General features: G+C 41.8%; 1 protein-coding gene across 10 annotated transcripts in view; it reads right to left on the reverse strand.

Annotated features, from left to right (window-relative positions):
• Positions 1-19,629, reverse strand: part of AMBRA1 (autophagy and beclin 1 regulator 1) — a 172,747-nt gene that overhangs the window by 149,963 nt on the left and 3,155 nt on the right. The window contains exon 2 of one of the 10 annotated variants that reach the window (XM_070767643.1): positions 3,094-3,248. The exons of the other annotated variants lie outside the window; for them this stretch is intronic. The gene's annotated coding sequence lies outside the window, so the exon portion shown is untranslated. The remainder of the gene's footprint in view (positions 1-3,093; positions 3,249-19,629) is intronic. 10 annotated transcript variants of the gene reach the window in all.

Consider the following 19,629-nt stretch of genomic DNA (forward strand, 5'->3'; position numbering starts at 1 on the left):
GGACAGAACCTCCTATGTTTCAGACCCTTCCAGATCTTACCCTATGCACCTCTTCATCTGGCTGTTCATCTGAATCCTCTATAATAAACTGCTAAGTGTAAGCCTGAGTTCTGTGAATCACTCTATCAAATTAGTCCAACTCAAGCAGGGCGTTACCTCCCACCTATAAGCCATCAATCAGAAGCAGAGGTGACAACCTGGACCTGCAATCAGCATCTGAAGTCCAGGTGGTACAGTTCTGTGGCACTGAGCCCTTAAACTTGTGGGATCAGATGCTATCTCCAGGTAGAGTGTGTCAGAACTAGTTAAATCTGTAGAACACCCAGTCAGTGGCTGCTGAGATTTGGAGAAATGCTTGCCAGTTTTGGAAAAAACACCCACTGAGGTTGTTTTTCCATAGCAACAGATAACTAAAACACTACCTACCTAATATCCAGTGCACCTAATTCCTTGTTAGGGCTCTTTCTTCCTCACTAGACTACAAACTCTGGGACATGTCTATCCCAGTCCAGTACTTAGCCCAGTGCCTAGTACAGAAGAGAATGAAATGTGTGTATATTTATATCCAGCTATGAGGGAAGCCCCAAAGCAAACTCTAAACTGTCATAAAGAGCAACACCTCGGTGAAAAAAAAATGTGGTCAGTTATAGGTGGTGCTGATGGTTCAAGGTCATCAATTCAATTTCTACAAGTCAAATATCTCCAAAACCAGAGAACTTTGTACCATTATCTAATCTCAACCAGTCATTTTATCATGCACGTGTCATGAACCAGGAGAGAGCCAGGCAACAGAGTATGCACAGCTCAGATCTATCCCCACCACTCCTAACTGGGGGGAAAGAGGGTGGGACCCAAACCTAAAAACTGTATACCCCAGGGAGAACAGGAGTCTTTTGTAATTTTTATACTCATGTAACAATGCTTCTTTATACTCATATTTGAAACAGGGCACATTCATAACAAAATACAGAAGCAGTGGATTTTCTGAGAGCTGCTGCTGCTGCTGCTAAGTTGCTTCAGTTGTGTCCGATTCTGTGCGACCCCATAGACGGCAGCCCACCAGGCTCCCCGGTCCCTGGGATTCTCCAGGTAAGAACACTGGAGTGGGTTGCCATTTCCTTCACCAATGCATGAAAGTGAAAAGTGAAAGCGAAGTCGCTCAGTCGTCCGACTCATAGCAGGGCTGGGAATATGGGCTACTGTATATTCTGAGCTTGAGAGTGCTGGATATAAAAGTGATGTGATTTAATGGGTAAAGCTAAGACTAAGAGATAAGAAGCTTCTATGACTGATTTCTACCACTGACGTGTTACATAATCTTGGACAAATCACACTCCACGTATAAAAACTGAAAGTAGTAACACCCTCTCTTCCTATCTTAAGGAATAATATCTCTGGAATATCTCAGGAGTTACAAAAAGCTCAAGGCAAGATTACAACTTTTCAAAGTAAAAGGCAAGTTAGGAACCAACAATAACCAGAATACACAATAACAGGACTTTGCACAAAGAAGTCTGGCACACGCAGCCCTGAAAGTGCAAAGGAAACTACACTGGCTATGAAGCGGAAACAGAGAGTACCTACCTCTAATTAATCACCTCACATACTAAAAGCAACTAATTTGATAGAATCAAGACCTATACAATCAAAATTAATACAAAGCCAAAGCAGCAGCCAAAGACTAGAAATATTAATAAAATGCTAGTGGAGGACTTCTCTGGTGATCCAGTGGTTAAGAATTCACCTTGCAATGCAGGGGACGTGGGTCCAATCCCTTGTCAGAGAATTAAGATCCCACATGCCAAGGAGCAACTAAGCCCGCCTGCCTCAACTAGAGAGTCCGCCCACCGAAATGAAAGATCATGCATGACGCAACAAAGATTCCGCTTGCTGCAACCAAGACCCAACACAGCCAAACAAACTAAATAATTTTTTTTTAATGTTAACAGAACCTGCACCTGTACTGCAGACATGCACAGCATTTATGTTCAGAATTACATGTATAAAATCATCAGAATTACATGTACAATATCATATAAGAAACAAATTGCCAGTCCAGGTTCGATGCAGGATACAGGAAGCTTGGGGCTGGTGCACTGGGATGACCCAGAGAGATGGTATGCGGAGGGAGGTGGGAGGGGTGTTCAGGATGGGGAACACGTGTACACCTGTGGCTGATGCATGTTGATGTATGGCAAAACCAATACAATATTGTAAAATAAAAAAAAAATAATAATAATTAAAAAATTTAAAAAAAAAAAAACAAAAACAGAATTACAAACACTCTAAAATACAACTGGTCTGCTTTTAGAAAGTTAGGCTAAGAGGTTACAGTGAATCAAATACCTGTACAAAGGTTGTCAGCCCAAATTTACCAAGAGATAAGCAAGCAATGTGACCTCTTTTTCTTATATCCACAGCCCCCAACAAGCTTTTTAAATATATAAACTCAGTGTAAGGCAGACCACTAAGGGTATATCACAAAGAAGCTGACAACTTTCAAAATGCTTTGAAGATAGGAAACTAAATAAATTCGAGTGATTGTTATTTTAATAAAGGGGAGGGAAAAAACACCAGCTTTTCTGCTACAGATTTTGCTGACTAGAGCTTCCAAAAGTAACTCACAAGGATGTAACCTAATGTCTGCAGGAAAGTATGCTCAAAAACAAAATATGATCAAAACTGGAAGCAGAAGGCTGTAAGACCCAAATTTGAGACTGACAATCTTCCTTATTCTCACCTCAGAAAAACGAAAAGAAGTTTTTAACCTGCAGACTCTTCTGGGGCAAAGAGTGAGCTGAAACCATAAGAACCCCTTCAGGTTCTTGGAAGAATACAGAAGAAATCACTGAACCGAGAAGAAACTGAAGCTCAATTTTTGAGTCACAAGCCATCAACAGGACCAGGAAGGCTACCGCTAAGTGCACAAAAGTGGCAAGAGACTTCCTACTGGCAAGTAAGAGAAAGAAAGACAAAAAGAGTAGCTTTTGATGGAAGAAACTTCACAGAGACAAAAACAGCTTAACCGCAGAATCGAGAAGGGACCCCAGCTGCTTCAGGCACGCAGGCCTAACAGCTTTGGCAACAACGTACCTCTCATCTACAAACAGCATTAGGAGGCTGAAGTGGAGCTGCTTTCAAGTCACGAAGGATCACGTCTTTCTGTTTTCTGCATAGTCTTTGGGGACAAGAGAGTCCAGCTCTGCTCCCTGGAGTACCACACGGCTCCCAGTCGTTCCTGGACACCCCTGGAGCCATAGCGACAGCACTGTAAAAAAGCTTTAAGGACACTAAATCAGGTGTCCTCACAAGCCCAGACAGATAGGATTACTCACCAGGCAAATAAGAAAATTTAAACCTGGAAGAGGTTAAGAAATTCATCTAGGTTTGCAAGATGAGTCAGTAGGCAAAGCAGGATTTGAATTCAGGCTTTCCTTCAGATAGTATCAGAGCTCGACTCCCAGTCCTTGGCTCAGCAGATACTGTGTTCAGTGTTCTCCAGTGTTAGAGTCAGCCCAGGTCAGGTTCTTGGCTGACTAGAACAGGGAAAGGAAAAATTTCCCTCAAGGCTTCAGGAAAAGGAGAAGTCAAATTATTAAACGCAGAGCTCTTATGCTAAAAGGTCCAGATGCCCTTCTACCTCACCAATCACATTCCTCAGCCAATCAAAATAAGGCACTGGATTTTAAGAAACTAGTCGTTTTAAGCTCTGACTGGAAGTTGGATTGCATTTCCCCAAATTTCCAAACAAAAAACACTTAGGGGGGACAAGAAAGATGCAAAAGCAGTTACAGCCAGCCAGCAAGTGTTTACTGAATATCTAGGCGCTCAGCACTACTCTAGGTACTGAGGATCCTAGAGCCAATGAGAGCATTCCTGCCCTCAAGGAGCTTATAAGAGCTCTTTATTTATGCAATAAAAGAGTGACACTTTCAAGTACTGATAAATGCCAGGAAGAATATATAAAAAGTAATGTTGTTTAGAGGGGACAGATTAAAGGGAGGAAATCAAGAATTCAGAATCATTTCTATTTTTCTATTACTATGAGCCTGAGAAAATATGAATAAGGAGAAACGTTAAAATACTTTCATTCAAATTAATACTACCATATAATCCAACATCACTTCCTATTTTTAAATAACTACATGGTGCTGCTGCTGCTGCTGCTAAGTCGCTTTAGCCGTGTCAGACTCTGTGCAACCCCATAGATGGCAGCCCACCAGGCTCCCCCGTCCCTGGGAATCTCCAGGCAAGAACATTGGAGTGGGTTGCCATTTCCTTCTCCAACGCATGAAAGTGAAAAGTGAAAGTGAAGTCGCTCAGTCGTGTTGGACTCTTAGCGACCCCATGGACTGCAGCCCACCAGGCTCCTCCATCCATGGGATTTTCCAGGCAAGAGTACTGGGGTGGGGTGCCATTGCCTTCTCCGAAATAACTACATATATAAGACTAAATTTGAAATAGCCTTCAAAGGAAGCATTCTTACCTCAAAAGTTACAGCCAACTTAAGGCCTTTACACACATGGCAGTAAGATCCCAATATTTATCCGCCAATATTTATCATCCACTGACCGCTAAAGACGAGTGGTAGAATATAACATATTTAAAACAACACTTTCACGGAACATTCGCTGAATGCAGCATACCTGACAGTACTAGCTAAGCCTCTTTCTGCACATTATCTCGTTTACTTCTCACAGTGACGCCATGAAGATAGTACAGTGTCATTATCCCCACTGACAAACCACAAAACTGAGGCTTAGAAAGGTTAAATGATCTGCCCATGTGGAGGGGAGACTCAAATTCAATCAGATGCCAAAGTAGATGCTCTAACCACTCTGCTATACTGCTTCTACAGAACAAGCAGTAAACCTCAGATACAGAAAAAAAAAAAACCCAAAAACCTTTTTCATGTCTTCACACCTATGTGACTGAGAGTTAATTCAGGAGATAAAGAGAAAAGGAATAAATCTGAATAACTCCAAGTCAGAACACAGGGCTATAACCTAATTCCACAAGATCCACAACTTAACCTCCCTATCTATAACAGAGCTAACCTCACCAGTGCTAACCATTACTTGTCCCCTGGTAGGCTGTGTTAATTATTATTTGTAATATACACACAGATCATCCGTTGAAAGAGACAAGGAAAACTACAGTGTTATGATTATTACTGCCTTGATGCTAGAGCAAACAATCGATGTAAGTAAATTATGTGCACCAAGAATGCAGGGTTTGAGGGACTACCCTGGTGGTCCAGTGGCTGAGGCTCCGCGCTCCCAACGCAGGGGGCCGGGGTTTGATCCGTGCTCAGGGAACTAGAGCCCACAAGCTGCGACTAAAGACTCTGCACGCCACAGCTAAAGACTTCACACCCCGAAAGGACGACTGCAGAGCCCGTGTGCCGCAATTAAGACCTGGTGCAGCCAAGATTAAAAAAGAAAGAAATGTAGGGTTAGGGAATCATTTAACTAGTTGTTTTACCTCTAATTTTCTTCCTTTTAAAAAAAATTTATTAAAGCAATACATACTGTATGACCCAGCAATTGCACCTGGGCATTTATCCAGAGAATGTACATTCACACAAAAAAATTATACACAAATGTTTATAGAAGCTTTATCTGTAATAGTCAAGAACTGGGGAAAAACTCAGAAGTTATTCAGTGGGCAAGTCATTAAACGAAACTAAGGCATATCCAAACCTGGGAATACTACCCAGCAATTAAAAAGAAACTATTGATACATGCAACTTGGATGACACTCCAGGGAATTACACTGCACTGATCAAAGAAAAACTGATCCAAAAGGCTACATTCTGGGAATTCCCTGGCAATCCAATGGTTAGCACTCAGTACTTTTCACTGTCTGGGCCAGGTTCAATTCCTGCCTAGAAACTAAGATCCCACAAGCCATGGAGCGGGCCCCCAACAAAAAAATTTTAATTAAAAAAAAAAAAAAAAAAAAAAAGGTTGCATACTATATGATTCGATTTACGTGACATTCTTGAAATGACAAAGGAAGACAGATCTGTGGGATTACAGAGCTGGGGGAGGGAGATACTGGCCGCCTTCCCCCAGAGGATATGTTTTCCAGATTCTCTGCACAAAAACTCTACTGCCACTTCATCGACTGCAGCGTCACCTCACGGTGGCGTGGAGGTGGGAGTGACTATAAAAGGGTGTCAGGAAAGGCCCTGCGGGACGGAAACGTTTGCTGTCTTGGCTGTATCAGTGGCAGCACCCCGGTTGTTAACAGTGTACTATGGTTTTTAAAGATGCTACCATTGCCACTGGGGGAACTGGGTACAGGGCACACGGATCTACCTCACTATCATTTCTTAAGACTGCCTATAAACCTAAAATTATCTGTAAACAAAGGCTAATCAGAAAAAAAGGAAAAAAAAAAACACGCCTCTTGCAACAAGTAAAACAACAGTCTGTGGTCAACAGATTTTGTTTTCTGTATCAAAATGGGATCATATATACTACGTTAACCTAAAGCATACCTTCTTTACCTGTCACACAGGGACTCCCCTGGCAGGCCAGTGGCTGGGACTCTGTGTTTCCAATGTAGGGGATATGGGTTCAATCCCTGATTGAGGAAGTAAGATCCTATATGCCACATGGCCAACTTTTTTTAAAAATCACTGCATCATAGAGAACTGGGGGGGAAAAGTCTTTAAGTGCCAAGCAGGATGGCAGGTATAGAATATTCTCTGACTGGGGCAAATGTTTCTAATGCTCGCGTGTTGTCGCTGAGTCAGGTGCCTTCAGTGAGAGCACGATATAGAAGTGGCATTCTAAAGAGATCTGCAGAAATGCAAGGTCTGCAGCAGCTCTTCCAGGATCCTACCCCCTTCTCTGCCTCCTCAAAGTAACCATCCTTATGGGCCCACAGAGGAAGAAATGCCAAATGATTTCTTTTGAGCAAAAATTTGCAAGAGGGGATAATTCTCCCACATACTGAAGCCACAGCAAACAAGCTTCCCTTCAAGCAGAAGTGCAAAATATCTTGTTAATAACAGTGCAGACTACCACTATTAAGTGCTTCATGTTTTGCGTACTCCATCTCCAGAGCCCCTTGCTACCCCTTTGCCATTGTACAGACCAAAAGCTGGCTTGATGTGAAATTACTCGCCCGTGATCAAACAGCCAGTACGTGGTGAAGATGGCATTCAAAGCTACAAGCGTTTTTCCCATTTTATCAAATGCTTTTCCATTTAGCATGTCTGGGGGGACTATATATGTACCAGGACCTATTATAGGTGACAGTGACAGAGAGATAAAAAACCAACAAATACAACACAGAAAAGGTCTCCAACATCAGAGTTTTCTGAAGGCAGCGGCAGTACACTGGCACTATAACTACCATACTGAAACATGGCAAGTGTTACACAAAGTGCTGTGGGTTTAAAAATCCAACCATCAGCCCCAAAGCAAGAGACACTCTCTCACATTAGCCTCCTTACAATTGTTCTTAGTTTCAGTTCCATTTGGATATTCTACAAGTCACATGTTTCTCTCTGTGATCCTTGGCAAAAGGTGTGCAGTGGCCTTCTATACAAAACACTGCCCCAGACATGCTCAGTATGAACGGAAGCTTGCCAGCTCAAATCAGCGGAAAGCTCCTTAATGCTGTAATGCTTTGAAATTTTGGCAATGAAAAGAAATCAATGTTTTTAGTCAAATCACGGATGTACAAAGTTAAATGTGACTTAGATATCACTTTGAATACAGAGTCTTAAAAAGGTATAAACCCACCTGCCCATTTTTATAAGACTCACAAGGGCAGCTCTCAGACAAAAAGCCCAGGTCTCTCAACTCATTGTATGGCATTCCTTTCCACTCTTTCTTCTTTATGGCCAATGAAAACAAACTTAGTGATGTTCAAGTTTTTCTCCTTTCATCAACAATAGATGCATTCATGAATCATGTGCAGTTTAAAGAGATCTTTATCACAAACAGGAATGCTAGGCACCCCTGAGATATATACACACAGAGGTAAAGGAGACCCTTTACTCTACCCCACCCACCCTTGATATGAAGCAGCTCTGCAGGCATTTGGGAGGGAGATGTTAACACACTAAAAACTGCCATCACCACATATGTCATCAGTATCTTAGCAGGAGCTAGTAGTGAGGAGGTATCTACTGATACTATGAGCCAGGCACTCAAGAGTATTTACATGCTATTCCCTATCCTTACGAATACTCTTGAAAAAGGTGTTATATCGTCATGTATATTGGTGCACACCAGGTTTAAAGAAGAATCCCCAAACCCCACAGCTGCCAGGGGCCGGGCTAGAATTTAAACTCTAGAGTCCATACTCTTCGCCCACTCCATGCTCCCTAGGGATAGAATATCTGTCCTGTCTGTACATGTGGCTGTGACATCAAGTAGCCTCAAACTTCGACATTATTTCTTGAATAGCAATTATGTAATTTAGCCATCTGTTCAATCTTCTGGTTGTCTTTACTAATTTTCTTTCATGATTCCTTGGTGGTCTTCCATGTTTTCTTCCTTTTTTTTAATTAGCAAAATCCTTTGTCCAAATGATATCTTATGCGAAAACACTAAAATATAAAACAGATCAAACCAAATATAACATATAAAACATAAAATATAAAAATATCACATATATATATATATATATATGAAATGCCAACCTGCTCCAGTATTCTTATCTCAGAAATTCCATGGACAGAGGAGCCTGGCAGGCTTCAGTCCGTGGGGTCCCAAAGAGTCAGACGTGACTGAGCACACATATACACACACACACACCCGTATGAGAACCAATGGACCTCACCACATGATTTTCGTAAGAGCCCAGAGATCCCTCAGGAGGCATCACTTTTTCTTATCCTTTACAACAGAGATGTTGCCATCCACCTTACAGGTTTCTTATGACTATTAAGTGAAGGAATAAATATAAACTTCCCAGAATGCGGTAAGTATTCAAAAGTTGGCTCCCCTCTCTTTTATCCTGCAGAGGTAATAGTTGTTGCCAATTCAAGAAAGCTCAATTTGATGGTATTTTCAGTAGCGGAGACATAAACAAGTAAATGCTCCCATAGCTCAACTAAAATAAATAAACTAGCAAACCTTTCATTAAAGAGACCAATGGTAATACTCCTTCCCAGCCAAGTTTCCAGTCAATGACCCATGGATCTCAGAGCACAACTTTCCTAGCAGACCTGAGATACCCTACAAGGCACCATAATCCAGACCAAAAGTGTCACGCGACTGAGTTAGTGTTGATCTAAGCACCTTAAATTTGACACTTCCTGAGCTGAGCATATAAATTGGCAACTTAATACTGCATTTAATGAGTAATTTTATGCTTACGTTCTGCAACAGAATCTAATGTTCATTTTGCCCATCTTCTGGCTCCTATTCTTCCAAGCACCACAAACCAAAAATGGGCCCATCTCATGGGCACCTTCACCCAGGCAACATTAGCCTGGTCCTTCCTAAACTCTCCACTAAGCCTCTATCGCCTTATCGATGAACCTATTTGCAGGGCAGGAGTAGAGACACACAGATGTAGAGAAGGGACTTGTGGACACGAGGGGGAGCAGGGGAGGGTGGGATGAATTGAAAGAGTTGCACTGAATTACATACGTTACAGTGTGTAAAAGTTCAGTTCAATTCAGTTCAGTTGCTCAGTCATGTCTGACTCTCTGCGACCCCATGAATCGCAGCAGGCCAGGCCTCCTTGTCCATCACCAACTCCATCACATTGTAAAAGTTACAATGTGTCAAACAGACAGCTAGTGGGAAGTTGCTACACAACACAGAGAGCTCAGCCCCAGAGCTTATCTGAACTAGAGATGGGGGATGCGGGGGAGGGAGGCTCTAGAGGGAGGTGATACATGGGTATACTCATGGCTGGTTCACACTGCAGAGGCACAGAAACCAATGCAACATTGTAAAGCAACTATCCTCCAATTAAAAATACATTTTAAAAAAGAATCTATTATCTTAGTCTGCTACTGAAAATGTGCTCCCTTTTCTGTATGTGTAACAGGAGACTAAGTCCATTTTCACAGGAAAAAGGTTCTCAGTTCCAATCTAAGCCCGACCAACAATTCTCAAATTACCAACTTTATGGAAACTGCAGGTGTTGGCTTTGACCCCTACAGCTTAGAGAAGAATCACAACAATAATACATCATACCGTCATGAAAAGGCTCGTTTATAATAAACCACATCCCTAAGCGTTCAACATGTGAGCCAAGAAGGTTCAGAATGCTAATCTTCTATTTCACCAGGATACCTTGAGCAATTCACCTACTCTGTAACGATGATTTCTTCATAAGGAAAATGAAAATATACTCATTAAAATGCCAGCAACACTGCCTGATTAACCATCACACTACTATTTCCTGGGGTTAACAGGGACCTCAGCAAGTCATCTTTGTCATTGCCCTCATTTCTTAACAAGCCCACACCAACATCATCCTAGAAAGATCTTTACGAAGTCTTTGGGAAAGATAGTTCACAACCCTCCTTGGTTAACATTTAAGTATCTTGTAGTCAGGAAGTTCTTTCTAATTTGTAATCTATATCCCTTCTGTTGCAATTAAAACACATCTCCTCTTGTCTTGTCCACTATGGAAAGAGAACATCTGCTTAACACCACCTGAACAACATCCCTTCAAGAGGATTATAAAATATAGGAAGCCTATTTCAAACGACTTCATGGAAATGCAACATGGCTTTAAATGGGTCACTGAGACAAAGGACATAATTAGGAGCCTTCAACTACCAGTTCCATCACTGACTTGCTCTGAAGATGATAGGAAGTTAAAATCATGCAGATGCTGTACCTCCATTATGCCATCAGTAAAATGCAAAGAATAAAACCAGTAACGGAGAACTCAGTTCCTGAAAAAGTTAAACATACAGGAAAGAGAGTCTCAATCCCAATCTAAGCCAACAACTCACAAATCACACACACTCTATAGAAACCGCAGGTGTTGGCTTTGATCCCTACATTTCAGAAAGAATCATTAACAATTACATTAGCAGAGGGCTCTGCAATTCCACTCCCAGGTACATACCCAAAACAACTGAGAACAAGTGCACACACATCCATGCTGACAGTAGCCCTATTCACAACATCCGAAGGTGGAACCAGTCCAAACGTTCGTTAACAGACGATGGACCGACAAATTACGGTGTGTGTGTATACACAGACACCAAAGGCTACGTATCGGATGATTCCACTTACATGAACTATTTAGAATGTATCAATCCAGAGAGACAGAGTGAAGGCTGCTGGATTTCAGGTGGAGAAAAAATTTTAAAAAACTGCTCAATTGGAAAGAGGATTTCTTTGGAATGATGGAAATGTTTTGAAACTAGACACAGGTAGTGGTTGCACAATATTATGTGAATGCCACTCAACTGTTCACTTTAAAATGGTTAATTTTATGTTTTGTGAATTTTACCTCGATAAATTATTTTAAAAGAAAAAAAAAAAACTGCTAGGAGAACTAATGGGCACAATTACTATAAAATCCTTAGCCTTTCCCAGGAAAGTCATCATACAAAATTCTAGGTAGAAAAGTAGCCAAAATTTTAATATTACCTCAATATATCCAATTAGACTTTGAGTAAAGAGTGTGCAAAAGGCAAACAAAACAGAAACTGAAATAAAGTCTATAGTCATAATTACACAGTATCCTACATAGAAAGAAAAGTCAATAAACAGGTGAATGAATAAAGAGAAATAAAATAAATAACCAAGCATATCAGCTAATTAGATATGGAATGAGCTTTAAAAACCAGTAATACTGAAGTACAAAAGACCCACTAGGTAGGGAGTAAGACAGAAAGGCTAATGATAGCAAAGCTGAAAAGTACCTAAGCCTTAAACTCTGAGGCCACATATAAAAATGAGAATTTTTATCTCATCATTGCAAATATCCTCATTCCCTCTCCCCTTTCTGCTTTAATACAACTTTTTTGCAAGACATGAAGGTTAAAAGCAGCCAAGGACACCAAAATGAAATGGTATGGTTCCTACGTTCCTGGACATTCTAATAGTACTTCACTTTCTTAAAAGTCTTACTTTAAAAAAAAATTTTATTCATTTATTTGACTGCATCACATCTTAGATGTGGCATGAGGGATCTAGTTCCCTGTTGCTGCTGCTAAGTCGCTTCAGTCGTGTCCGATTCTGTGTGACCCGAGACGGCAGCGCCTTCTCTGCACAAAACTCCTAGAAGACAAGAAAATCTTCATGACCCCTTGGATTTGGCAACGGATTCTTAGATATGACACCAGTAGTATATAGGTAAATCAAACTTCACACTTTAAAACTTTTGTGTATCAAAGGACTATCAAGAAAGTAAAAAAGACAACCTAAGAATGGGAGAAATTTTTGTAAACTATATACCTGATACAGTATGCATAATATACAAAGAACACTTGGGTCAAACCCAGGCCCCCTGCATCGGGAGCCCGCAGTCTAACCACCAGGGAAGTCCCAAAGTCTTACTTCTTATGGGAAGACAGACATGCTAATCATCAAAGTACACCAACCATTTCCACTTCCTCCCTTTTCACTTCTTCAACGCTGTTCTTGCTATGATCATCAGTGATCTCTGTTTTGCTAAATCAAACAAAATATAGGGGGGGTCACTTCCTCTTTGAAACACACTCCTCTCTCAGTTTCTGAGATTTTCTCCGAACTTCCTTGGAGCTCAGTGCTGAGTGATCTTCTAATCCTAGTCTTGGACACCTTTCGTCTGCGTAAATGCATCCATTTTCCTCGGCTGTAAATACTACCTGTATACCACGGGCATCCAGATTTATTTCCAGCACCACTTCTGAGCATTAGCTCAGTAACAGCTTGCTTACTTCATGTCTCCATTTGTATTATTTCACAGATAACCCACACTGAGCACGACTGAAACTGAGGCCTTCCCTCAATTTTCCTAATAGTTGGAATCTCCTCCTCCTCCTATGCTTCCATCTCAGAACTAGCAATTTAATCTACCTAGATACTCACACCAGAAATTTGGGAATCATACCTGATACCTCTCTCTTCCCACATATCTAATCCATCATTAAGCCTTCCTGTTCTCATTCTAAAATATCTACTGTATCTTTCTGCCTTCCTCCGTCTCCTGTGCCTACAGCCTAATCCAAACCATCACCATCTTCTGCCTGGACCACTGTGTGTGCGCGCGTGCTAAGTTGCTTCAGTCGCTTCCAACTCTTTGCGACCCCATGGACTGTACCCCGCCAGGCTCCTCTGTCCATGAGGTTCTCCAGGCCAGAATACTGGAGTGGACTGTCAGGCCCTCCTCCAGGTTAGATCTTCCCAACGGTGTCTCCGGTGTGTCCTGCGCTGGCAGGTAGGTTCTTTACCACCAGTGCCACACGGGAAGCCCCTGGACCACTATAAATCACCCTAAGTATTAGACGTCCCCCAACTTCCTCCTCTTTCAGATTTTCCACAATTTCCAATTTTTTCCCTCAAAGATTTCCAAAAATTTCCACAATGTAGCCAGAATAATTTTTTAAAAATCATATATTAGGTCACAACACTCATTCTTAAAACCTTCAAAGGCTTCCAATTATACTGAGGGGAAAAATACAGTATCCTTGACACAGTCCTGTCTAAGTCCCTCTCTTCTCCCTATGCCCGCATTCTCCCTCCTGCTCACTGCATTCAAACCACACCAGGCGTCTTTCGGGTTCTCCAACGTGCCAAGTTCTTTCCCACCCCAAGGCTTTCACGCATGCTATTCTCTTCCATTCCCCTTTCGTCCTTCTCACGTCTGCCTAAACCTCACTTCTTCAGAGAAACCTCCCCCAAAGCTCCAATACAATTCATGCCCCCCCACTATAATACTTTTTACTTTTCCATCATAAAACTCTGCACACTATATAATTATATATTTGCATATTTTTTTGTTTGCTGTCTCTCTCTCCCTCTGGATCACACTCTGCATAAGGGCATAAACAATGTTTTTTTTTTTTCCCCTCACTGTAGTCCTGGTATAGTAGCAGTAATTTAGAGAGTTTAGAATTGTTTAAAGTAGTTTAGAATCAGAATAATTTAGGGATCTGGAGCAGGGGAGCCAGGCTGCTTGGATTCAAATCCTGGTTCTGCCACTTACTTTCGAGCTCCATGACCTTGAGCAAACTGCCTAGCCTCTCTGTGCCACCATGTCCATATCTGTAAAACGGGGAGAACCAAAGCCCCTGCGCCATCAGGCTGTCCTAAGAATGAAGAGAATCAGTGATGCAGCGCCTGCTGTGAAGCGCTGCTGTGAGCACGGGCTCTGACCAGTGCTCACTGCGGCGTCCTCACCACCCGCCAGAGGCATTCGGGAGACGTTCCCTGCATGAACGACTGGAGAAAAGACTTTACTACCATCTTTAACAGGCTTTTGTAAATGATACAGCAGGAATATTATAGAGATTTGGACATAAAGACATAAACAGTTAACGCAAAGACTGAACAAACCCAAAGTTTATAATGGCATAAAGGTATAAGAGAAAAAAAAAACAAAAAAAAACTAACTTGACTGGATGCTCAGTCTTCATAGCTAAGTAAAAACACAGTTCACTTTTCCAGAAATTTACCCAAGGAGACTTGGTAGCTTCAACTTTTCTCTAAAGTATCACCCTCTTCCACAGCTTTAATCATTTTCTTCAAGATCCTTCAAGCACCAATCACAGTCCAAAATAGATGGTAAAATTCATCTAACTTTACTAGATACTAGTATTAGTAGAAATATTAGATACTAATATTTTCTACCTGTTTTGCAAAGAAGTGTTTTTCTGATCCTAAAATAGCTCTGGACTGTTTTGCTACATATATTACAAACTCCTCCAAGTCTCGAAGTCTGTCTTGTATCTGGAGTCCTTTCAGACACTGTTCTTTGGAGGCTCCCTCCTTTCCAGCAAGGCTCATCCTCTTACTCTAAGTTACTCAGAAGGACACTGAGGGGAAGGAGGGACAACTTATATGCTTTGTCCCTTATTCCTACTTCTTATTCAAGCTTTCTCAAAAGATCCTAAACTTCAATCTCCGCATCACTATTATCTGTTCTGCTTTTGAGAAACATATGATCTTTAGCTTGCTATAATAATATTGAAAACAATTTGGCAGCTGGAGTGCACAGTGCAATGTGCTACTCTAAATGCTTTACATATGTCAACTCATTTCATTCTCACAACAACTGTATGATGTTCTACAGATGAGGAGAGGCACAGAGAGGTTAGGTAACTTGCCTAAGTCACAGAGCTAGTAAGTACTGGCATTGTGATTTGGACCCAGACTGCCTGCCTTCAGTCAGGACCACTATGCTATTATTCCAAGAGTTTGGCAAGACACACTCTTCTGCCTTGTTTCCACAGGTCAGCTAGACTGAAAACTCCGATTCTCTCCCCAAATCAAGGACGCAGATGAATCCTCTCCAACTCGGCAGAATTTCAGATGTTTCATTATATCATTGGCATATATACCTAAAGCAACGTAATTTTGGTTCATGGGACAATGTGTGTTCTATCCTGGGAAGTAGAAATTAACAAACAATGAAATCATGAAATGTGAAATTTGCCTGAGTTAATTCTGCAGACATAAATATGATTCCAGTGAGTAGCTGAAAAAAATGTTTGTAAAATGCTTTTAATTTTTTGAAGGAAAAGTACCAAACAAGACTGTAGGTGTTATTATTAATATATACACACTCAACAGCAGCCTACATTTTCCCTCTCCTAATTTCACAATTCTCCTAAGTCTCTCCCTTTGCGAGTGTGCCAAATCGCTTCAGTTCTGTCCAACTCGTATGTGACCCCATGGATTGTAGCCCACCAGGCTCCTCTGTCCATGGGATTCTCCAGGCAAGAATACTGGAGTGGGTTGCCATACCCTCCTCCAGGGGATCTTCCTGACCCAGGGATAGAACCTGAGCCTCCTGTTGCTCCTGTATTACAGGCGGATTCTTTACTGCTAAGTTATAAGGGAAACTCCAAGTCTCTCCCTTTCAGTTCAGTTCAGTCGCTCAGTCGTGTCCGACTCTTTGCAACCCCATGAATTGCAGCACACCAGGCCTCCCTGTCCATCACCAACTCAGACTCACGTCCACAGAGTCAGTGATGCCATCCAGCCATCTCATCCTCTGTCGTCCACTTCTCCTCCTGCCCCCAATCCCTCCCAGCATCAGAGTCTTTTCCAATGAGTCAACTCTTCGCATGAGGTGGCCAAAGTACTGGAGTTTCAGCTTTAGCATCATTCCTTCCAAAGAAATCCCAGGGCTGATCTCCTTCAGAATGGACTGGTTGGATCTCCTTGCAGTCCAAGGGACTCGCAAGAGTCTTCTCCAACACCACAGTTCAAAAGCATCAATTCTTCGGCGCTCAGCTTTCTTCACAGTCCAACTCTCACATCCATACATGACCACTGGAAAAACCATAGCGTTGATTAAACAGACCTTTGTTGGCAAAGTAATGTCTCTGTTTTTCAATATGGTATCTAGGTTGGTCATAACTTTTCTTCCAAGGAGTAAGCGTCTTTTAATTTCATGGCTGCAGTTACCATCTGCAGTGATTTTGGAGCCCAGAAAAATAAAGTCTGCCACTGTTTCCACTGTTTCCCCATCTATTTCCCATGAAGTGATGGGACCAGATGCCATGATCTTCGTTTTCTGAATGTTGAGTTTTAAGCCAACTTTTTCACTCTCGTCTTTCACTTTCATCAAGAGGCTTTTGAGTTCCTCTTCACTTTCTGCCATAAGGGTGGTGTCATCTGCATATCTGAGGTTATTGATATTTCTCCCGGCAATCTTGATTCCAGCTTGTGCTTCTTCCAGCCCAGCGTTTCTCATGGTGTACTCTGCATAGAAGTTAAATAAGCAGGGTGACAATATACAGCCTTGACGCACTCCTTTTCCTATTTGGAACCAGTCTGTTGTTCTACATCCAGTTCTAACTGTTGCTTCCTGACCTGCATACAGATTTCTCAAGAGGCATATCAGGTGGTCTGGTATTCCCATCTCTTTCAGAATTGTCCACAGTTTATTGTGATCCACACAGTCAAAGGCTTTGGCATAGTCAATAAAGCAGAAATAGATGTTTTTCTGGAACTCTCTTGCTTTTTCCATGATCCAGCAGATGTTGGCAATTTGGTCTCTGGTTCCTCTGCCTTTTCTAAAACCAGCTTGAACATCTGGAAGTTTGTGGTTCACGTACTGCTGAAGCCTGGCTTGGAGAATTTTGAGCATTACTTTACTAGCGTGTGAGATGAGTGCAATTGTGCGGTAGTTTGAGCATTCTTTGGCATTGCCTTTCTTTGGGACTGGAATAAAAACTGACCTTTTCCAGTCCTGTGGCCACTGTTGAGTTTTCCAAATTTGCTGGCATATTGAATGCAGCACTTTCACAGCATCATCTTTCAGGATTTGAAATAGCTCAATTAGAATTCCACCACCTCCACTAGCTTTGTTCGTAGTGATGTTTTCTAAGGCTCACTTGATTTCACATTCCAGGATGTCTGGCTCTAGATCAGTGATCACACCATCGTGATTATCTGGGTCATGAAGATCTTTTTTGAGGGCAAAGGGTCTCTCCCTTTAAGTAAAGCTAAATACTTCAGTTTATTCCCTGCTATGAACATTTGAAGGCCCATACGCAGTTTTCAAATTCACTGAACTCAACTTTCAAAGAATAGCTTCTTCAGGGAAAAAACTAATAAATGGAAACTATAAGAAGTAAAAATTAAATTCATTAGTCAAGCATGCTAGATATTCATTAAGTCACGGTTATCTTGTGGTCATGTATGAATGTGAGAGTTGGACTGTGAAGAAGGCTGAGCGCTGAAGAATTGATGCTTTTGAACTGTGGTGTTGGAGAAGACTCTTGAGAGTCCCTTGGACTGCAAGGAGATCCAACCAGTCCATTCTGAAGGAGATCAGCCCTGGGATTTCTTTGGAAGAAATGATGCTGAAGCTGAAACTCCAGTACTTTGACCACCTCATGCGAAGAGTTGACTCACTGGAAAAGACTGATGCTGGGAGGGATTGGGGGCAAGAGGAGAAGGGGATGACAGAGGATGAGATGGCTGGATGGCATCACTGACTCGATGGACGTGAGTCTCAGTGAACTCCGGGAGTTGGTGATGGACAGGGAGGCCTGGCGTGCTGCGATTCATGGGGTTGCAAAGAGTCGAACACCACTGAGCGACTGATCTGATCTGATCCTTTACTAAGCCAAATCCAGTGTTATCATACATTAAGTAACAGACAAACATTACAGACAGCAATCTATGAAGACTTCCATTGTAATGGCAACAGGAGAACTTTAATTCTCTGAATCGTGGTATGTTGTGATTGCAACTTTTTAGGGGACTTACTGTCAACTCCCACAAACGCCCAGTGCATTCCTCATGCCTTCATCTCTCTCTCTCTCCCCTCAGCCCTTGTCTGTTTCCTTTACAGCACAGCCTACATTTCAATCTTTATCAGATACCTGGTCAATTCTGCTCCCCACTCAAATTAATTCCATCAGGTCAGGAACACTCATGTCTTACTTTTGTACCCCAGCATCTAATAAGCCTTCCGTAATTATTTGTTAGATGAATAGAAGTCTGAAAAGGTGAGGCTTGAAACATACAGTTGCAATCAAGACAGAGTTCCAAAAGGTCTGACTGGAGTATTTCACACCTCAGAACAAAAACACAGTACCGCAACAATGCTCAGTGAAGAAAGGAGAAAGCTTAGGCAAAGAAGTGAAGATTATCAACCCTAAGAGCAAAGGAAGCGACAGAGAACAAGCTAGAAAAGACTACACTAATCCACAAACAAGCCAGGACTAACTGGAATAGAGGGAGTATCAGGCAGCACCTAAAACTTCTCTCCCTCGCACTTCCAAGGACGTGCCCCTTGACACAAACACTTTAGTAAGCTTCTCCAGGGCACTTAATGTTTGTCGCTTCTGTTTTCCATGACCGTCAGGCACAACGCTGCCTTCAAAGAAGCAAGCGGACCGAGAACCCAGACGACATCAAGTCATTGTTGCTCTAAGATAGCACAGACGTTAACACTGGAGGAGCACCTTATCTTTTCAAAGCAGCTTCAAGTATCTTCTTTTTATCAACAGAAGTTATTACAATAGCAGCATTATCTTTCCCATCCTTTCAATACAGACACATAAAAGTGCTCAAAGCCTTGAATTTGAGTCCTACCTCTGCTACATACGTGCTGTGTGATCTGGGACAAATCATTCACTTCTCTGTGATCAGAGTATCCATGGGGAAAATAATATGTACCTTCAAGGACTGTTCTGAGCATTAAGTGAGATTAACACTTGTAAAGAATACAACACAGTAAATGCTCAATAAAGGAAAGTAATCTTCCCTATGGCCTCCTTAAATAGTCCGTACAAGATTTCTCAGCTAGTAAGATGGTAAACCTAGGACTTAAACCCAGGCCGCCTGATTCCTTAATCTGTTTTCTTCCAGCCACATCGCTCTGGCAGTCTGCCGCATACTACTGACACATAAATATATTGACAATAACTGGTCACAAAATTTTTATCTATCAGTAACTAATTTTAGCTTTGAGAAAAAGGGACCAAAAAAAAAAAAACAAAAAAAAAACCTGATCTAATTA

Source organism: Bos indicus, chromosome 15 (assembly GCF_029378745.1).
Source record: "Bos indicus isolate NIAB-ARS_2022 breed Sahiwal x Tharparkar chromosome 15, NIAB-ARS_B.indTharparkar_mat_pri_1.0, whole genome shotgun sequence".
In the NCBI taxonomy this organism is placed as follows: Eukaryota; Metazoa; Chordata; class Mammalia; order Artiodactyla; family Bovidae; genus Bos; species Bos indicus.